At 37.5% G+C, this 21,663-nt stretch overlaps 1 protein-coding gene across 1 annotated transcript in view; it reads left to right on the top strand.

The window, feature by feature from the left end:
• The window catches only part of cox19 (cytochrome c oxidase assembly factor COX19), a 64,017-nt gene that overhangs the window by 2,849 nt on the left and 39,505 nt on the right, over positions 1-21,663 (top strand). The window lies entirely within an intron of this gene.

Genomic DNA, 21,663 nt, shown 5'->3' with positions numbered 1-21,663 from the left:
GCTTCAAACTTCATCAGTGTAATGTCAATACACAGCAGATGTAGACCTATGACAGGATTTTTGATATTTGAAATATTGTTGCCATGGCAACAGGTCAAACTGTAATAATATTCTTGAGTGTTTTTGAGGCTCTTAACATGCTTCAAATTGCATGAAACTCGACACACACATCAATATTGTCAACCAGTAGACATGGACAAAGCCATAGAAATGGGCGTGGTGGAGGGGCTCAGTAGCGCCACCTTTTGACAAAAGTGGGGGGTTAGTTTTTCCTACAGTCACCAAACTCGGTACACATATTATTCTCATCAAGCCGGACAATTTTCTAATTTACATTCATTAGCTCCGACCAACAGGAAGTCAGCTATTTTGGTTTGAATGTTAATTTTTTGAAAAAACAGGCTATGAATTTTATACTACTACTCCTACAGGGTTTATCCAATTTACACCAAGCTTTTTTTAACTTGTTGCGAACACATTGAAGTTGTTTAATTGCAAACGGATTTTGGATATCTCAAACGGTTTGGCCGTGGCGAGGCAACGAATTTATGGCGAGAAAAGGGAAACAGGAAATGTGTTATAACTTCTGCATACATTGATTGATGTTTATGAAACTTCAGGAGTGTGTTGGTTGTAGTAGTCTGATCACATGGATGTAACTATTGTAAGTCAAAGTTATAGCGCCACCAAATGGCAGCAAGAAGTGTATCACTTTTAAAATGCTTTGAGATCACCCTCTTATTTTTACCTGATTTGCTTCAAACTTCATCAGTGTAATGTCAATACACAGCAGATGTAGACCTATGACAGGATTTTTGATATTTGAAATATTGTTGCCATGGCAACAGGTCAAACTGTAATAATATTCTTGAGTGTTTTTGAGGCTCTTAACATGCTTCAAATTGCATGAAACTCGACACACACATCAATATTGTCAACCAGTAGACATGGACAAAGCCATAGAAATGGGCGTGGTGGAGGGGCTCAGTAGCGCCACCTTTTGACAAAAGTGGGGGTTAGTTTTTCCTACAGTCACCAAACTCGGTACACATATTATTCTCATCAAGCCGGACAATTTTCTAATTTACATTCATTAGCTCCGACCAACAGGAAGTCAGCTATTTTGGTTTGAATGTTAATTTTTTTAAAAAACAGGCTATGAATTTTATACTACTACTCCTACAGGGTTTATCCAATTTACACTAAGCTTTTTTTAACTTGTTGCTAACACATTGAAGTTGTTTAATTGCAAACGGATTTTGGATATCTCAAACGGTTTGGCCGTGGCGAGGCAACGAATTTATGGCAAGAAAAGGGAAACAAAGTGTTATAACTTCTGCATACATTAATTGATTTTGATGAAACTTTGGCTTAGTCTTCGTTGTACAAGGCTGATCACATGGATTTGACTATTGTGATTCAAAGTCATAGCGCCACCAACTGGAAGCAGAAAATGTGTCACTTTCAGCATACATTGAGATCACCCTCTTATTTTTACCTGATTTGCTTCAAAATTCATCAGAATAATGTTAAAACTTGGCACATGTAATCCTTTGAAAATGGGCAGGGAGGAGGGGCTCTATAACGGCACCTTGTAGTGCAGTAAATGTGGAGTGAATTTGACATAGTCCTTCGATGTTTAACCGTTTTAAGTGCCTATTGCCCGCTGTGCACAGTTGCCCTGAAGCCACCGGGGTGGCGGTGCCACCGGGCTTGGGCCCGCCATCGCTGCTCGCAGCTATATTTTTTTTTTTTTTTTTTCCGTCTTCCGGGGCTTTTTGGGGGCCTTAACATGCTCAAAAACTCTTGAAAATTGGCACACACATTGGAATCCGCGGCCATTAGGACGCCGGAGAGGCTGGTACCCGGGCGTGGCAGGGGGTCTCGACAGCGCCCCCTTGAAAAAGTCTGAAAATTTGGTCCATATATTAAACATGCTTGCACGTATTAGTATGAAACTCGGTACACATATAGACCTCATCGGGCCGAACAACTTTCGCGCTCTAAGTTAATCGCCACGCCAACAGGAAGTCAGCTATTAAGGGTTGTTTGAAAAACGCATGCTCTGGAATTTGATATACTCCTCCTAGACGATTAATCCGATCGCCACCAAACTCGGTCAGCATGAAGTCAAGACACTGATGATTAAAAATTGCCAGGGGATTTTTGATATCTCGAACGGTTTGGCCGTGGCGAGGCAACGAATTTATGGCGAGAAAAAGGAAACAGGAAATGTGTTATAACGTCTTAATACATATATTGATCTTTATGAAACTTCACGAGTGTGTTCGTTATAGGAGTCTGATCACATGGATGTGACTATTGTGAGTCAAAGTTATAGCGCCACCAACTGGCAGCAGGAAGTGTATCACTTTTTGAAATGTTTTGAGATCACCCTCTTATTTTTACCTGATTTGCTTCAAACTTCATCAGTGTAATGTCAATACACAGCAGATGTAGACCTATGACAGGATTTTTGATATTTGAAATATTGTTGCCATGGCAACAGGTCAAACTGTAATAATATTCTTGAGTGTTTTTGAGGCTCTTAACATGCTTCAAATTGCATGAAACTCAACACACACATCAATATTGTCAACCAGTAGACATGGACAAAGCCATAGAAATGGGCGTGGTGGAGGGGCTCAGTAGCGCCACCTTTTGACAAAAGTGGGGCGTTAGTTTTTCCTACAGTCACCAAACTCGGTACACATATTATTCTCATCAAGCCGGACAATTTTCTAATTTACATTCATTAGCTCCGACCAACAGGAAGTCAGCTATTTTGGTTTGAATGTTAATTTATTGAAAAAACAGGCTATGAATTTTATACTACTACTCCTACAGGGTTTATCCAATTTACACCAAGCTTTTTTTAACTTGTTGCGAACACATTGAAGTTGTTTAATTGCAAACGGATTTTGGATATCTCAAACGGTTTGGCCGTGGCGAGGCAACGAATTTATGGCGAGAAAAGGGAAACAGGAAATGTGTTATAACTTCTGCATACATTGATTGATGTTTATGAAACTTCAGGAGTGTGTTGGTTGTAGTAGTCTGATCACATGGATGTAACTATTGTGAGTCAAAGTTATAGCGCCACCAAATGGCAGCAAGAAGTGTATCACTTTTAAAATGCTTTGAGATCACCCTCTTATTTTTACCTGATTTGCTTCAAAATTCATCAGAATAATGTTAAAACTTGGCACATGTAATCCTTTGAAAATGGGCAGGGAGGAGGGGCTCTATAACGGCACCTTGTAGTGCAGTAAATGTGGAGTGAATTTGACATAGTCCTTTGATGTTTAACCGTTTTAAGTGCCTATTGCCCGCTGTGCACAGTTGCCCTGAAGCCACCGGGGTGGCGGTGCCACCGGGCTTGGGCCCGCCATCGCTGCTCGCAGCTATATTTATTATTCTTTTTCTTCCGCCGTAAAACGCATCGTGCAGCCTAAACCGTAAGGCCTAGAGACTTGAAATTTGGCCAGATTGTAGAGCTCAATTTGGGGAGAACCTATCAAAGTCTCGGCCCAATCGGCCTAACGGGGGCGCTACAGCGCAAAAAACTACATTTTCAGACATTTTTGGCCATAGCTTGTAAACCCCTTGACATAGACTCAAAAACTATACATCGTTGCATTCCTTGGGTTAGTCCGAACAAAATTGTACTTTTGCAAACTAGTCCTAGGATTTTCAACCGATCGTAACCAAACCACTGCAGAAATATTCTCTGGACACTGAATATCAATAATTATCCAAAAAAAGTTGAAATTTCTAATTTTGCACGAAACAGTACGCCAAAAACATCTATGTTAACGTTAGCCAAATGCTATTTTTAGCTATAACTCTTGAATGGAATGGAATATCTTCACCAAACTTTGTACATTCATGTCTCATGTCTTTGGTCAAATAAAACACCTCTGCCACTTGGGGGCGCTATAAGACACAAAAAACATATAAATGGCTATAACTAGGCAACCGTAGGTCCGATTGACTTGAAATTTGGCATGCAGTGTCTTGGTCCAAGGAGGCATGATGGTTTATGAGGACATTGGCGTATCTCAAAAAACATGGCCGCCATCGGCCAATGAATTTTGAGCACCTATTAGACAAGGTTAACGGAGGCCGATTGGAACAAAACTCGGTGGGCATGTTTGACACATGGACCTAGATGTCTGTAAGAATTTTGAAAGAAATCGGCCACAAGTTGGCACTAACGAGTTTTACGCCTCAGTAATCACGTGGTGTCACAAAACCACCCAATATGCATATCATTTGATAGATCTCCTCATGCTGAACAACTTTGCCTCAAGAACCAATGCTGTCAATGAAATCGTTCATTAATTATTCATAAATATTTGAAAAACCTACTTTTGCGAACTAGTCGGAACGAAACCAGTGTAGGATAATTCTGTGGACTCTCTAGATCAATAATTATCAAAAAAAAGTTGAACTTTGCCCTTTGGGTCGCTATAACTGGGTCATGTAGAAAATGGGCGTGGCTAAACATACCCAAAAGCCTATAAAACCTAAACAAAAACTCAGAACTTCACGAAAATAGTTGAGCACATGCAACAAGCAACTCTAAAGAAGTATGCCAATTTTTATGGAGATCGGACAATAGGTGGCGCTATAACTGTTAAAGATTTAAAATCCATATATTTTCAATGGTAAATTGCCTGTTTTGGCTGAAAATGGTCAATTCCTTCTATCATTTAGGTGTTTTCATGCTTGCTAAATAAAACTTGAATATCTTTTAAACTTTAAAGTATCTTTTTATGCATATCTGCTTAAAGGTCTTAAATGCTTGAACCCCAGTAAATGCTGCTTGCAGCTTTAATTATTATTATTATTTTTATTTTTTTTATGTTACGTATACAACAGCATCTGGTGAGGGCTCTTTTCAATCAATATCTTTTCATCCTGTTAAATTTTAAAATTAAAAAAAAAAATCCTTTGTATTCAAGTAAATAAAATATGTATTGGCTGTTATTAATGACAATAGACAAATGACAAAGATTATTTTGAAATATCACAATATTCCAGTTGAACATTTTTATTAAAGGCACAGTATGTACGTTCTGCTGCTAGAGCTCGCTTATTCAAAACGATAACAAAGGCAATAACAAATAATAAACAAATAATAAAGGCATAGCTTGATGACCCAGTGAATGGTGAATGAGTGTGGAATCATGGGAGTTGTTGTCTTCACCTCCTTAGCTGATCTAGAAAGCAATTCAAAAGGAGTCAGGCAGAAATCTTTTTCATGGATGAGCTAATGTTTTAAAGACCCCCTGTGGTGAAAATCAAGTTTTTAATGTTATGTCTATGTGGTGTTTTTAATATGCTTTAAGACAAACCATGTGCAAATTCATCAGTCAGTAACACTGAGTATTTTCTCCTTCTAACTACAGCTCACCAGTCTCAAGAAATGCATTTTGAAATCGCCTCTGGGGCCTCATTTATACAACTTTGCGTACATACAAAACAGGCCCTGAAAGTGCGTACGCCAGTTCCTACACATAGGTTGTGATTTATAAAAACAAACTTGACGGGAAAATTTGTGCACCTCCACGCAACTCTGACCCATGCGTATGAACATTTTGGAGACAGGGCAGTTTGGCGACACCAATGGTGAGCTGAGGGACTGACAGCAGATGAAGGAAATCCACTTTAAATCCTCATTATGAGTCATAATCATAAATACAGTGCATGTTCACAATAACAGTTTAAATAAATAAAAGAATGATTTAAACTCGCATGGAAACTCATGTTTTAATTTTGATATTTACATTTACATTAATATTACACTTTCACTATTGGTGATTAGCACTGAAATTACATTACACAGTCATTACGGAGAAGTTAAACATAAATTATATGAATTTAGATGGGTGATTGAAAGTAGCACATCTACTATCTGTTTCCACTAAAATAGCCTTTAAACTTCCTAAAAGATATTTTCACCTTATCAGCAAAACTGCAGAAATTTGAATCAAATTGTTTTAAACTATTTGGCCAGTGGAAATGAAGGAATCAACTCTATTCTAAAACCTTTATCTGAAGTATTTTATACAATTTTGTTTTAATGGATATTTTGATATTTATTCCAAAACATTTTTAAAAGAGGATATCGGATGATTTTTATCAATGTAGTGTATTGATGTAGTGTATTGCACAAATGGCATTTATAGTCCATATCTAATATTTTTCAATGTCTTGTACCTTTGACAGTGTTAACCATGGTGTCACGTGGATGGGAACATGCATGGAAATTATATGCAGATGAGGTTATGCATAGTAAAACTAGGCGTCATAAGCTCCATATATGGTGATTCCAGGGAGGAGACAGGGTGGAGATGCACGTACGCACAATCTTCCTCTGACTGGGATTTATAAAGGGATTTGTGAACAGGTTCTGGCGTACACATGGTTTTATAAATCTGAATTTTTTTGTGCGTACGCAGAATCTAGCTTTTGTGTGTACGCTCACTTTTATGATGAAATCTATTTATAAATGAGGCCCCTAATCTCTCAGCTGCTGAATATATCCGTGTGAGCAATTTCTTTTCAATAGGAAAATATATCTAGATATATAGACAAAGTTCCCACCTACCTCAATAAAAAAGCTGCAAATTTTAGTGCGAGCACATACATCTGCTTCATAATACATTAAAATTATATATTTTTATAGGCACATGTTGCCCTCAGCAGTGTAAATGCAGCCTCTGTCCCTCCATTGACAGCTATACAACTACCACTTTGACTTCAAAAAGTTAATAAAGAGATCGTAAGACTCATCCATATGAATTGAGCGGTTTAGTAAACAGAACCTCAAGCATGTTCGCTTGATGTGGGAGAACAAATAAGGTTCATTCTTGCGTGTTAGGCAGCATGTTTGAGCCAGAGGGTTTAAGCTTCCACAAGAACCAATGAGGTTTGTTCTTGCTTGTCAAGCAGGTTCGGTTGAGCTTTTGTATATGTTTGCTGATTAATGTTTGTATGTAAAAAAAAGGCTAAATTAAATCTGTTCACCATATAAAGCAATCAAGTTTCTTCAGAAAATTTTAACTAAACCACTCAATTCTTATGGATTAACTAATAATTAAATAATAATATATAATTAATTTAACTTGCAGTCGAATGTTTTCCTTGACAATTCGTGATTTCGGGGCATGTGATTTCCTGCATAATGCATGATGGGATACGCTTAACCGTGAGATAGTGTGGGTTTAGTGTGCATTAAGGGCACTGCACTTGGGTATTTTTAAGACATGGGACAGTCTTGCGCACTTACTTCCTGTCGTGTACACGCACTCACAAGTGGCCAAGACCGCAAGTGTGGGTATTTGGACAAGGCAAAAAACATTGTAGTAGAGCTTCTCCTCTAACGAAATCTCAATATTCAGCATTTTCTACTATACCAATCTTTTTTATGAACTGTTGAACATGGAATATAAAACAATGTGTACATTGTAGTATATGTATTCCTTAAACGGCATAAAAATTTGCAGCACTTTTTAATGTAAGTTTTATTTATTGGCCTTTGAACTTGGCATAAATGGAGAATGCACTTTGAGTCGTATTGGGTTTTCAGCCCATTTTGCGATGCTGTTTCTCGCCCGTCACAGAGGGTGCATTAATGTGGACATAAGGACGTTGTAGTAGAGGTGATCTTCTAACGAAATCTCAATTTTCTGCACTTTTTATTGTACCAATCTTTTTTTTTATTTTATTTTTTTTATGAACCATTGAACTTGGCATATAAAACAAAAATTCACTTTGAGCCGTGTTGTGCTTTCTGCCCAATTCCCTTCTATGTTTCTTGGCCGTCACAGAGGGTTCATTAAAGTGGACACATGGACATAAGGTATTGTTCTAATGAAATCCAAATTTTGAGCGTTATCTGCTGATAATCGCTTCAATTACAACAAAATAAATTAGATCAAATATGTTGTGCACTGCCACAACCTACTGAACTCCTGAACATACATTCAACATTTTGGTAAACTACATTCAACATATTCAAATTCATTTCAAGGAATTTAAAGACTGGCTGACTATCAAGGTCAAGAAGTAACAAAGTACAGTTGAGCTCAAAAGTTTACCCCTTGCACAATCTGCAAAAATGTAGAAGGATCATGAAAATTGCATGTTATTTTTTTTTTTATTTAGTTTTGTCCTGAATAAACTATTTCACATAACAGATGTTTACATAAAGCCCACAAGACAAAAAAAAAAAAAAAAGCTGAATTTATAAAAATGACCCTGTTCAAAAGTTTACATACCCTTGTTTCTTAATTATGTGAGGTTACCTGGATGATCCATGACTGTTTGTTTTGTGATGGTTGTTCATGAGTCCCTTGTTTGTCCTGAGCAGCTAAACTGAGCTCTGTTCTTCAGAAAAATCCTCCATGTCCTGCAAATTCTTTGACCTTCCAGTAGGGCTAGGCGATATGGCAAAAATGTAATCTTGATCATTTTTTCCCATATCGATTGATAACAATATATATTTCGATATACAAACTGTTAATGCTGCCAGCTTTAAAAGAGTATCCCAACTATGACTGAACCCACAAAAATTTGAGGGTTCATCAATTACATTTTAAAGTATAGTTTATTAACAAAAACAGAATACACATTTGGCCTTAAAAAAATTAAGACAACTACTAACTTGGCGTGTGACTTTTAATTATAAACAAGCCCGAAATACACCAGCACTCTTATTTTGAAATGTCTACACAATTGCGGGCTGATCCTTTGGATTCTTACAACCGTCTAAAACATTTTATATAAAGGCCATAAAGTAGACACTGTCATAATTCATCAACTAGAGTTCATTAGCAATCGCTTGGCATAAATCTGCGCTTTTCATTAATTGAGAATCACTTTGAAGCACCCTGAAGCGCTGTTGCGTGAGCATGTAGAATGCACAACAGCGCCACCTTGTGACATTGCAACATGCAGCGCTTTTTGTGAAATTCTGCAGTGCACGTGGGAATGTCAGCAGGAGTAAACAGTTCTGACGCACACATAATGAGCAGGTATAAAATATGTAGGGCGGGGGAGATTTTCCACAAGTTAGTTGATCATGGATGGTTTCATTATCTTGGGCGGATACAAAAGTATGAGAGGATGAAAATAATGAAAGGATAGGACAATATTTCCGATTGTGATTTCCGATCCTTTAAGATGGCGCCGTTGTGTGTGGCACGCCGTCTACTGCTTGCTCTCTCGTTTCTATATTTTATGATTTTATATTTATCTTTCGTAATCACTGGCTGTAATTCGTTGCTGGTTTATGACCGCCAAACACTATTAAACATTCGCATGGCTTTAGACTCCGCCAAGAGCGACATCGGCGCGCCTGGCCGAATTCCCCTACCTGCCCTCTCATATCTCCCTGCTCACCTGTGTTGGCATCCTGCCGATTTCCCCTGGAGGCGGCGGCGTCGGAGGAGGCGCGGCAAGCGGAGTGGAGTTGCTGTTCGGCTGAAGTCTTCTGCACGGTCTCCGCCTGTGTGTGTCGGTCCCATGCCGGCCTGTGAACGCGCCCTTTGTTGTTATGCGGGCGCGTCTCGTCGGTGGCTTCGGCCTGTTGTTCCATCTTCTTCGTCGGTGCCGTTACATGATCTCTCCCCCCGCATTCGTCGCCGTGGAGTGAATCCTTTCAACCTCCGACCGCTAAACCGATCTACACAGCCCGAAAAATGCACATCGCTATTTAAGTTGGCTTTGATCAACGCACGGTCGGTGGTGAACAAGACATTTTTATTAAATGACTTCTTTACGTCTCACGCCCTGGATATTTTATTCATTACTGAAACTTGGATTAAACCTGGTGAGTTAAGTCCGTTCACTGAACTGGTTCCACAAGACTGTAACTTTTTAAATTCTCCTCGGCTATCAGGCCGCGGTGGGGGACTTGCAGCAGTGTTTAAAAACTCTTTCTATCGCTGTTTAACAATTAGCCCTCATTACACCATTGAAGTGCTGTTGTTTCAGCCCACATTAAATGTCTCCGTGGTGTTTGCTTTGGTTTATCGCCCACCCCAGCCAAACAAGGACTTTCTCAACGAATTTGCTGAGTTTCTGGGGGATATTGTTACCAGTCACGACAGAATTTTAATCTTGGGAGACTTTAATATCCATGTATGCTGTGACTCTAAGCCACTCTCTAAAGAGTTTCGAAGTCTGATTGACTCATTTGATTTTGATCAGTGGGTGTCTGGCCCCACTCATATTCAGGGTCATACTTTGGACTTAATTTTATCACGGGGTTTACCTGTACTGGACATTAACATCTTAGACTCAGGCATGTCGGATCATTTGCCAATCCTGTTCTCTTTACCCTTTACTGGAACTATACATAAGCAACAACCCCTCTCACGGCTGACTCGTGTTTTTTCAGATCGCTCTAGTGATGATTTTACAGTTTTATATTCTGAACTACGTGCCAATCAGGACATGGACTCATGTTTAAGTTATCTAGATGCTGACGAACACTTAATCTTTTTTTAATTCCATATGTTTTTATATTTTTGCTGTTGTTGCTCCTCTTAAGTTGAAAAAACATAAACACAACTCTAAGCCTTGGTTAAATGACACTACTCGTTCACTCAGACAGACCTGTAGAAGGGCTGAACGTAAGTGGAATAAGGATAGATTACAAGTTTCTTATGAAATCCTAAAGGACTCTCTCTCTGCATTTCAGCGAGCTGCTAATGCTGCAAAGCGTATATATTTCTCTGAGGTAATTTTAAGTAACACTACTAGGCCTAAAGCCTTATTCACAATAATTGATTCTGCTCTCAATCCCACTATTAATCACTTTCCTGTGACATCTGTTTCTCTTTGTGAGGATTTTGCCAGTTATTTTAATGATAAAATCTCACAGATTAAATCTCTATTGCCTTTGTCAGCCTATACACCAATTGATGTTCCTTTCTGCTCTTCTACATGGTCTGTCTTTGAGTCTATCACCTTGGACTCTCTTAAAGTGATAGTTGCTGGTTTAAAATCTACTAGCTGCCCTCAGGATGTGATTCCCACACATTTTCTTAAGCAAGTTTTTCAAGCTATTGGCCCTGATTTGTTGTTTGTCATCAACAAATGTCTTTCTACTGGGACTGTACCTGAATGCCTTAAACATGCCTCTGTTCTGCCTCATCTTAAAAAACAAATTTGAATCCTACTCTTTTGAGCAATTTTCGACCAATTTCAAATTTACCTTTTCTCTCAAAAATTTTAGAAAAAGTGGTCTTGAGCCAACTTTTGCCTTTTTTGAATGATAACAATATTCACGAGAAATTTCAATCTGGTTTTAAAGCTCATCACAGCACTGAATCGGCCCTTTTAAGAGTTATGAATGATGTAATGCTTACCACCGATACTGGTCAGTCTGTGGCTTTGGTCTTGCTAGACCTTAGCTCTGCTTTTGACCTGGTTGACCACAACATTCTCTTATTACGTTTAGAAAAATGTGTGGGCCTTCGGGTACGGTGCTCCAATGGTTTCGCTCATATTTAACAAATAGGAGTTACTCTGTCAGCCTTGGGCACCATTCTTCCTCTAGCAAACAGTTAAGTTCTGGTGTCCCTCAGGGCTCTATTCTTGGCCCGGTACTGTTTAATCTTTACATGTTACCTTTGGGTTCTATTTTATCTAAATATGGTGTATCTTTTCATCTGTACGCTGACGACACACAAATTTATCTGCCTATAAAGCGTGATGATAAGCTTGCCTTTAAGCCAATATTTGACTGCTTAGACGAATTGAAACTTTCTGGCTTGCTAGTAATTTCTTAAGTCTTAACGAGAGCAAGACTGAAATTATCTTGTTTGGTTCAAATGATCGCAGCATTCATGATGTTGATCTCGATACTTTGTTACCTTACAGTACCACCTGTGTTCGGAATCTGGGGGTTTTGCTTGATAACAGTCTTAAACTTGATAAGCAGATAGGTTCTGTGGTTAGGTCTTGTTTCTATCATCTTCGTCTTTTAGCAAAGGTTAAGCCCTTTTTGTCTGGTAAGAATCTTGAAACTGTCATGCATGCATTTGTGACGTCTCGCCTTGACTATTGTAATTCCTTGTATATTGGTGCCTCTCAGTCTTGTGTTTCACGCTTACAGTTAGTCCAAAATGCTGCAGCCCGGCTCCTCAAAGGGAAGCGTAAAAATGATCACATTACACCAGTTCTGATTTCGCTTCACTGGTTACCGGTCAAATACAGAATTGACTTCAAAGTCTTGTTATTTGTTTTTAAGTCCTTGCGGAACCAAGCGCCACAGTACCTATCTGAATTACTGCTTCCATCCTCTCAGTCTAGATCACTTAGATCTAGGAACTCTGAATTACTTTATGTTCCTAGAACCAGACTTAAAAACAGGGGTGATCGCGCATTTGCGGCCATCGGCCCCAAGTTATGGAATAGCCTTCCAGCCTACATCAGATCTGCCCAAACCTTGTCAACTTTTAAATCTGCCCTGAAAACTTACTTTTTTTCCATGGCTTTCAATAATCCCGTGACTCATATTGGCCTTAATTGTTTTTGTAACTAGCTGTTCTCTTTTATTTTTTATTTTTTTATTCTTTTTACTTTTATTGTTTCTCTAGTGCTTAAAATTTTGTCGTTATTGTCGACTTCTTTTGCCTTGTAAAGCACTTTGGTCAACACCAGTTGTTTTTAAATGTGCTATATAAATAAACTTGTATTGTATTGTATTGTATGAAAGCACTAATGTGTCTTGTTTTTCACCATCCAACAACATATTTTACAGATCGTTTGGTAACACTTTACTTGAAGGGGTGTGCATAAGACTGACATGACACCTTCATAATCATGACATGACACCTTCATAATCATGACATGACACATGTCATGAATATGAAGGAGGTTTTATTAATGTTTATGACAACTCTCATTAAGTGTCATTCGCTCAATTATGTCATTTTTAATGCAAAGATGACATTGTTTGTAGGGCTGCCCTCGACTAAAGATTTTTCTAGTCGACCAGTAGTCGTTCATTTAATCCATTAGTCGACTAATCGCGCATTTATATTAATAAGCCATAAATCATAATAATGAGCCTTTAATCTTATGTATACATAGCCTAATCAGTGCTCAAACACATGCATAAAGCTTGCCGCAGTGCACCGGCAAACATAACGATTATGAATGTGTCGTGAAAAAACAGCAAGGAGACTGTCTAAACATTTTAATAATTTATTGATCATGTTTTCTGTGTTTTCGGCTGCAGAGATTAAGTCAACAATGCTGATTCATCTCTCATCTCCGCAGTAGTGGACGTGCCTATATGCAAGTTTCATATGGATTACATAATCTGAGAATATTTATTTTCCATTTGAATTGGCTCGTTTAAAAGTAAACATTCCAAGCTATAGATATATTTCTTGTGTCTGTGAGGAAAGCAGCCTATACGATGAGTTTCGGTTCATGCTTGTTATGAGCTCAAGTTCACCGAGACCGAGATCAGAAAACGCATCCTGATTGCTTTCATTGTTTTACAAAAGCACAATCTTTTGCTGTTATTGTGAGTTTACAGAAATAAAAGTAGACCCTTTACATTTTGCATTACTCTTATCTATGACCAAAAATGACGGAGTATTTTAAGTTAAGTGCAGTGATCAGTGTTGCGAAAGTTGCGATTTACATGTTTCAAGTGATAAGCCATATTTGAGGTCGATAAATAATAGGTGAATGTTTGGCTCTCCTGCAGTTAATGATCTGTGCCTCTAGGACTGCGTGACCTTGTCACTTCCTGTGGAGATTTTTTTTCTGCGACTAACCGATTAATAAAATCTTGGTCGACCAAGCCTCTTCAAGTTGACTAACGGTTAGTCGACTATTAGGGGGCAGCCCTAATTGTTTGAGATGTCCGAGTTATGACAACTTGACATAAACCAATACATCATAACCTGTCAGTGTCTTTGTCATGACAACTTGACATTATTTACCTTTATGGGTTAACATTGCATTAAACTGTCATGTGGTTGGTTTTGACATTGGCTGTCATGAGGCCATTATAATAGTGTCATGAATATGTATCTTGAGCTCAAGTACAGTGGTACAAATATCACACTCTCTCTCTTAAAACTCTTTCTCGCTCATTCCCTTTCTTACTGCAACACGTATGAATGTGTGTGTGTGTTTGTGTTAGATTAGTTTAAAGTGTTGTGTAGATTTTTAAAAGAAAGTGTCTTATGTATTATGTGCTTCTAAAAATGTAATGTCTTAAACTTACAATCTTAAGTTATTGTGTACTATTTAGCGTTTTCACGATTGTTGGATATTCATATCCACTACAAGAACTTATTACGGCTCGAGCAAATGAACGCTGGACAACTCAGTTGCTCGGTCGTAAACTTACAACTCTTAATAATTCCCTATAAATTATTTCATTTGAGCTAATTTTACTTGTCCTGGCCTGAACACATCTACATGGCAATATTCAGTTACAGTCAAAGTGCCACCTGTTGGCAGCAGGAAGCGTGACACTTTGAAATTACTTTTCCATAATTCTCCTGTATACTCGCTTACATGCATGTCAGCCACTGTTCACTATTTTTCTGACGTCAACGGGTAGCGGTGAGCCCGGGCCCTTTCATCGCTGCTTGCAGCTTTAATTTAATTTTACCTTTTTGAAGCAGCTTTGGTATGTGACAGCATTAATTCAAGTTTCTTAAGGGTCAAGATAAAGTTATCTGGATCTCCTGCTCGACATCAAGCCACTCCCATAATAGCTGTTGTGGTTTAAATTAATGCATGCACAGTAAAGACAGTACATCGTGTGTGAGTAGGGCTGCACAATTAATCAAATTTCTAATCACGATTACGGATGCCACGATTTCGTAATTGTTCAAAGGTGCGATTACAAGGATAAATATCCACTTACATTACATTATTCTGCATGTTTAAGAGGTGTGTTAAGAGCATGTCACGACAAGGCAAATCACGACTACTTCAGAATGTAAAGGGTCTAACCCAGCACAAAAAAAGCTACCAGTGACGTAGGTGTACGACATATTAATCATGTACACCGTCGAACGCATGCGATAAACCAGGGGGAAAAAAGCGAAACACCAGGACCATTTTTAAAAAGCCATGTACATGGTCTAGTGCTGTCTAAAATATTTCGATATGTATCAATACTGAAATATCAGAAAGGATACCAATACTCGTTTCTGAAGTATCAATACACCGATACCAGCTGTGCGTTCTTGCTCTCCTCTCTGACAGCGAGTTGAGACGCACACACCTCCTCTCATTCAATCGTCTCATACTTTCCGGTTTAAAGTCCCCCTGTAGTCAATTATTTTTAATGATCCCCTAAGGATTATTATTAGGGCCCAAACCAATTGGTGCAGGGCCCTCTTGATCCCCTAAGGGTTATTATTAGGGCCAAAGGCTGAAGGCCCTATTGTTTTCTATAGGATTATTAGGGCCCGAGCACCAGAGTGCGAGGACCCTATTGGATTTCCTCCGTTTATTATTATTATTATTATTATTATTATTATTATTATTATTATTATCTTGATCCCCTAAGGATTATTATTAGGGCCAAAGCCAAAAGGCTGAAGGCCCTATTGTTTTCTTTAGGATTATTATTAGGGCCCAAGCCAATAATTGGCACAGGGCCCTTTTGATCCCCTAAGGATTATTATTATTATAATTATAATTATAATTATTATTATTATTAATATTAATATTAATATTATTATTATTATTATCTTGATCCCCTAAGGATTATTATTAGGGCCAAAGCCAAAAGGCTGAAGGCCCTATTGTTTTCTTTAGGATTATTATTAGGGCCCAAGCCAATAATTGGCACAGGGCCCTCTTGATCCCCTAAGGATTATTATTATTATAATTATAATTATTATTAATATTAATATACACCGATGGTGTGAGGACCCTATTGGAATTGCTCCGTTTATTATTAGGGCCCGAGCACCAAAGTGCAAGGACCCTATTGGATTTCCTCCATTTTTTTAATTATTATTATTATTATTATTATTATTATTATTATCATTATTGTTTTCTTTAGGATTATTATTATTAGGTCCAAAGCCATAGGCTGAAGGCCCTATTGTTTTCTTTAGGATTATTAGGGCCAAAGCAGAATGGCTGAAGGCCCTATTGTTTTCTTTAAGATTCTTCTTATTATGGCCAAAGCCGAATGGCTGAAGGCCCTATTGTTTTCTTTAGGATTATTAGAGCCCAAGCCAATAATTGGCGCAGGGCTCTCTTGATCCCCTAAGGATGATTATTATTATTATTATTTTTTTATAATTATTTTTTTCCCGTCATCCGGGGCTTTTTGGGGGCCTTAACATGCTCAAAACCTCTTGAAAAATTGGCACGCACATTGGAATCTGCGGCCATTAGGATGCCGCAGAGGCTGGTACCCGGGCGTGGCGGGGGGCTCGACAGTGCCCTCCCATGAAAAAAAGTCTGAAAACTTGGTCCATATATCAAAAACATTTGCATGTGTTAGTATGAAACTCAATACACATATAGACCTCATCAGGCCGAACAACTTTCATGCTCAAGTTCTACTCCACCCCAACAGGAAGTCAGCTATTATGGGTTGTTTGAAAAACGCATGCTCTGGAATTTGATATACTCCTCCTAGGCGATTAATACGATCACCACCAAACTCAGTCAGCATGAAGTCAAGACATTGATGATGCTAAATTGCAAGTGGATTTTTGATATCTCAAACGGTTTGGCCGTGGCGAGGCAACAAATTTATGGCGAGAAAAGGGAAACAGGAAGTGTGTTATAATGTCTGCATACATTGATTAATGTTTATGAAACTTCAGCTGTGTGTTCGTTATAGGAGTCTGATCACATGGATGTGACTATTGTGAGTCAAAGTAATAGCACCACCAACTGGCAGCAGGAAGTGTATCACTTTTAAAATGCTTTGAGATCACCCTCTTATTTTTACCCGATTTGCTTCAAACTTCATGACAATAATGTCAAAACATGGCAGATGTAGACCTGTTAATGTATTTGTGATATATTAAATATTGTTACCATGGCAACACATCAAACTTTTATAATGTTAACCTACAGTCACCAAACTCAGTACACTTATTGTTCTCATTAAGCTGGACAACTTCCTAATTTACAGTCATTAGTTCTGACCAACAGGAAGTCTGCTATTTTGGTTTGAATGTGGAATTTTTGAATAAACAAGGTCTGAAATTTGAACTACTCCTCTTAGGGGATTCATGCAATTGCAACCAAACTTTCTGAACAAAATAACAAGACACTGAAGATGCTAAAATGCAAATGATTATAGGATATCTTGAACGGTGTTGCCATGGCAATGGTTTGAAATAAGAACAAAAAGGGAAACCGGAAAAGACTTATATTAACTAACCACGGAATTATACATCCTTTATTTATATAAAATAATACAAATATTATAAAATAAAATAAAAATAAAATAATAATAAAAAAAATTCATTTCAATAAGTATGTTTTAGTTAAAATTAGGCAGATAACTGCTCTTTGGTTAGAATAATTCAAATAATATTCAAATGTATAGAATAAGCACTAGAGGGCAGCAAATACCTATTTTTAAACATGGTTGAGAAAACAACAGTTTGTACAAAATTTTGTTTTTAAACACTGTTTAAAAATATAATTATATTCAGTGGGTAATTTTTTTTTTTTGATGCATATATCCAGACATCATCAAAGACTAATAGATTTTATTATGATAAAACAGTCTCTCTCTCTCTCTCTCTCTCTTACACCCTCTGTGTGTGTGTGTGTGTGTGTGTGTGTGTGTGTTACAGTCTTGCAGGTTTAACCCCTTTATCGCTGTCTCCTTTTTCTGCATTACAGGATGGGAAATGTCTTAGGCCTTCTCTTCTTTACATTTGTATAACAAAATTAAGGCAAAGATTCAGTTCATTTGTAGTTCACTGACTAAATAGTCTTATAATTTAATAATTTTGTTTATAAAACGCCTTTAATAAATTCATCTGAACATATAATATTTTTAACAGCGAATCATAATTTTACTATAAATAGTTTTGGTTAGTATTACATTTAAATGTATAAAGTCGTCAAATTTATTTATATAGCGCTTTTACAATTGGTAATTGTTTCAAAGCAGCTTTACATATTAGAAGCACAGAAAAAAGGGATGTGGTTAAAAATAAACTGTACAAACAAGCGTGGTAATGTGTAACATACAAGATGGTGCTACAAACCCTCTGGCCTTCTTCGGTCAGTTCTGACCGAAAGATTTTATATTTTGAATTGTTAAAAATCGTAGCTTTGTCGGAATGAGATGACACTTGGTGACTTTTGTAGCATTACCAATATGAACACACAAAAAAATCAAGGACATGATTCGGACATGTTAAGGCATCGTAAAAAAAATAGTCACACTTACCTTCTTTTCGGTCAGAAATGACTGACATAGGAAATGAATGGGAAATACGAAAAAATACAACAACTCAGAGAATCTTTTGTTGGTACAAACTACAAATCAGACACTGTGCAGAAACAAAGTGTGCAGCACTGAAGGGGGGACACTCTGAAATGCCAAGAGTGCAAAATAGACACAACCACCCCCCACCCCCCTCCCCCCACACACATATATATGAACCAGCACGACTATAAGACATAAAGCAATAAAAGCAAAAATTCAGCCACAAAGCAGTAAAAAATGAACTGCAAGAAAGGGGTTACACTCTAAAACACCAAGAGTACAAAATAGAAACACCCACTCACTTACACACATTCACAGACAAACACACACACAACACACCATTATACACATACAAATGAACCAGTGTGGCAGTAATAGTATGGTAAAATTGAGCCAAAACTCAAATAAGAGGATGAAATCAGATCAAAAATGTTACGTGTAACAAAATGGCGCCCCCTATGTTCAGGTTTGACTGTAGTAAAATTAATGCAAAAACCGACGCTTCAAATCAACATAAAAATAAAATAAAAATCTAAACCTTGACAAAAAGTAGTCTTTGAGAATGTCTTAGTTTAAATCCATATCCAAAACTTAATAAAAATAAGTGTTTGTGTCCAAAAACCACTAGAGAATTTTATATAGAGCTCTATGGGAATCTAGTGGTTACGACATGGCATTGCATAAGTTTTTCTTTTTTTACTCTCACCAAATGGCACTAATCTACCTTCAAAAAATTTTATTTTAAATGCCTTGTCTCTATTTTAACATGGAATACTGCTTTAATTGAAAAATAATTAAAAAATGTTAGAATTTTTTTTTTTTTTATTATTTTCAATGGGGAAAAATAGTTAATAAAAATTGTATAAATATTGCATAGTATCATAAAATACCCTCAAAATTTTATATAATAATCAAATATTATAGAACAAGAATATATTACATTGGTTTTCCTGAGGAACAAAAAAGTTACTTTCCAAGGCTTCGGTCACTTTTGACCGTAAAGAAGGTAAGTGTGAGACCTAAACGAAGAAGGCCAGCCAATGTCGGCTGACTCCCAGGGGTGGAAAAAACCCCCTAGGAGAAAAACCCAGCGTGCTAGCACTGGGAAAAAAGTCCTAGGAGGGAAAAAAAAACCTTGGAAGATATATATATAATATATGTAAATGGATATGGAGATCAAAATCTGAATTATACATTTTTATTATAGAGATTAAGAATAAATTATATATAAATATATGTAAGCGGATACGGGGATTAAAAATCTGAATTATAGATGCAGCCAGAACTGGATCTGTAGGCCCATTGTCTCCTGGGCTACGTTGTAGTCAGGTCCAGACACAGGTTCTCCATCTGATCTGGATACGGCCTGGATCTAGCACCCGGCAAACCTCAGGATAAGCAGAGAGACAGATATTAGCGTAGATGCGATTCTTATTCTGATGTACAGGTATATCTAGTGTTATAGGAAATGTTCTCGGTTCCGGCCGACCTTAGTACCTAAGTGAGCTCTTAATGCATTATAGTCCTTCACGTTTATTGCGATCTCAGAATTTAGGCCAGTTGATAATACCCAGAATATCAAAATCAACTGAAGGCGGCAGATCATTTTCCTATTTAGCACCTAAACTCTGGAACAATCTTCCTAGCATTGTTCGGGAAGCAGACACACTCTGTCAGTTTAAATCTAGACTAAAAACACATCTCTTTGCTCTTGCATACACATAACACATTATCAATACATTAACATTTTTCAAATCCGTTAAAGGATTGTTACGCTGCAATAATTAGGTCGGCCGGAACCAAGAACATTTCCTATAACACTAGATATACCTGTACATCAGAACAAGAATGGCATCTACGCTAATATCTGTCTCTCTGCTTATCCTGAGGTTTGCCGGGTGCTGGATCCAGGCCGTATCCAGGTCAGATGGAGAACCTGCGTCTGGACCTGACTACAACGTAGCCCAGGATCCCCGTATCCGCTTACATATATTTATATATAATCGATTTTTAATCTCTATAATAAAAATGTACAATTCAGATTTTGATCTCCATATACATTTACATATATATATCTTCCAAGGGGTTTTTTCCCTCCTAGGACTTTTTTCCCAGTGCTAGCACGCTGGGTTTTTCTCCTAGGGGGTTTTTTCCACCCCTGGAAGTCAGCCGACATTGGCTTAATGTAGCACCATCTTGTATATGTTACATATTACCACGCTTGCTTGTACAGTTTTAACCACTTCCCTTTTTTTCTGTGCTTCTAATATGTAAAGCTGCTTTGAAACAATTACCAATTGTAAAAGCGCTATATAAATAAATTTGACTTTTTTTTGACTATTGCAGCGTAACAACCCTTTAACGGATTTGAAAAATGTTAATGTATAGGGCTGTCGCGGTTAAGGAATTTCCCTTGCGGTATTTTTGAGCGGCTCAATAGCGCGATATGCGTTTTTACCGCCATTTTATATATATATATATATAACACACAAGCGGACATATTCGATAAACTAAATAGAGCGTTGAAACAGGAAGTGAAGTAACAGAAGAGAATGTCAAGTCAAAATAAGGGTCTACCTGACAGTAAGATCGTAGGGCTATTGTTATATGTATAATAGTTCTGATCCTCCAATCTGACTAAACAAGAGACTTTCTGTTGATATTTCACGAGTCAGATAGCAAACGGACGTCGATTCAACGTTTATTTTTGGTTGTAAAGACCAGTATCAGTCACCGATCAAATTTCAATGTTGATTCAACGTTCACTATTTGATCGGTACATCAGAACATTATTACGTCGAAAATATGACATCGATTCAATGTCGAAATGAGGTTGTTTCATCAACAGATACCTACGCCGACGCATATGATCGAAATCATAACGTCTAATATATGTTGAAACTTGGTTAGAGGAATCGGACATTGCGTGCACTATTAGGACGTGCATGTCTTTTGACTTATTTACTGATATAATTTTAATTCGTTATAAAAACCCTATTTAAGTAAATTAAACAAGTTTATAGCATTGGTTATTTATAATAAATCCACATAAATGAGCAGCAAAATCTATAGCAGGCTCTTACTCTGACACTGATAAAATGAGCAGTCCTCAAGTTTCCGTGATTTCTTGTCCGATGCATCCATTTTAAAATTAAATGAAAGCATAGCCTACCGAAGATTGCTCA

The sequence above is a fragment of the Chanodichthys erythropterus genome, chromosome 19 (assembly GCF_024489055.1).
Source record: "Chanodichthys erythropterus isolate Z2021 chromosome 19, ASM2448905v1, whole genome shotgun sequence".
NCBI lineage: Eukaryota > Metazoa > Chordata > Actinopteri > Cypriniformes > Xenocyprididae > Chanodichthys > Chanodichthys erythropterus.
Note: the sequence above shows the minus strand (reverse complement) of the source record. Positions and strands in the feature narration are given on the sequence as shown.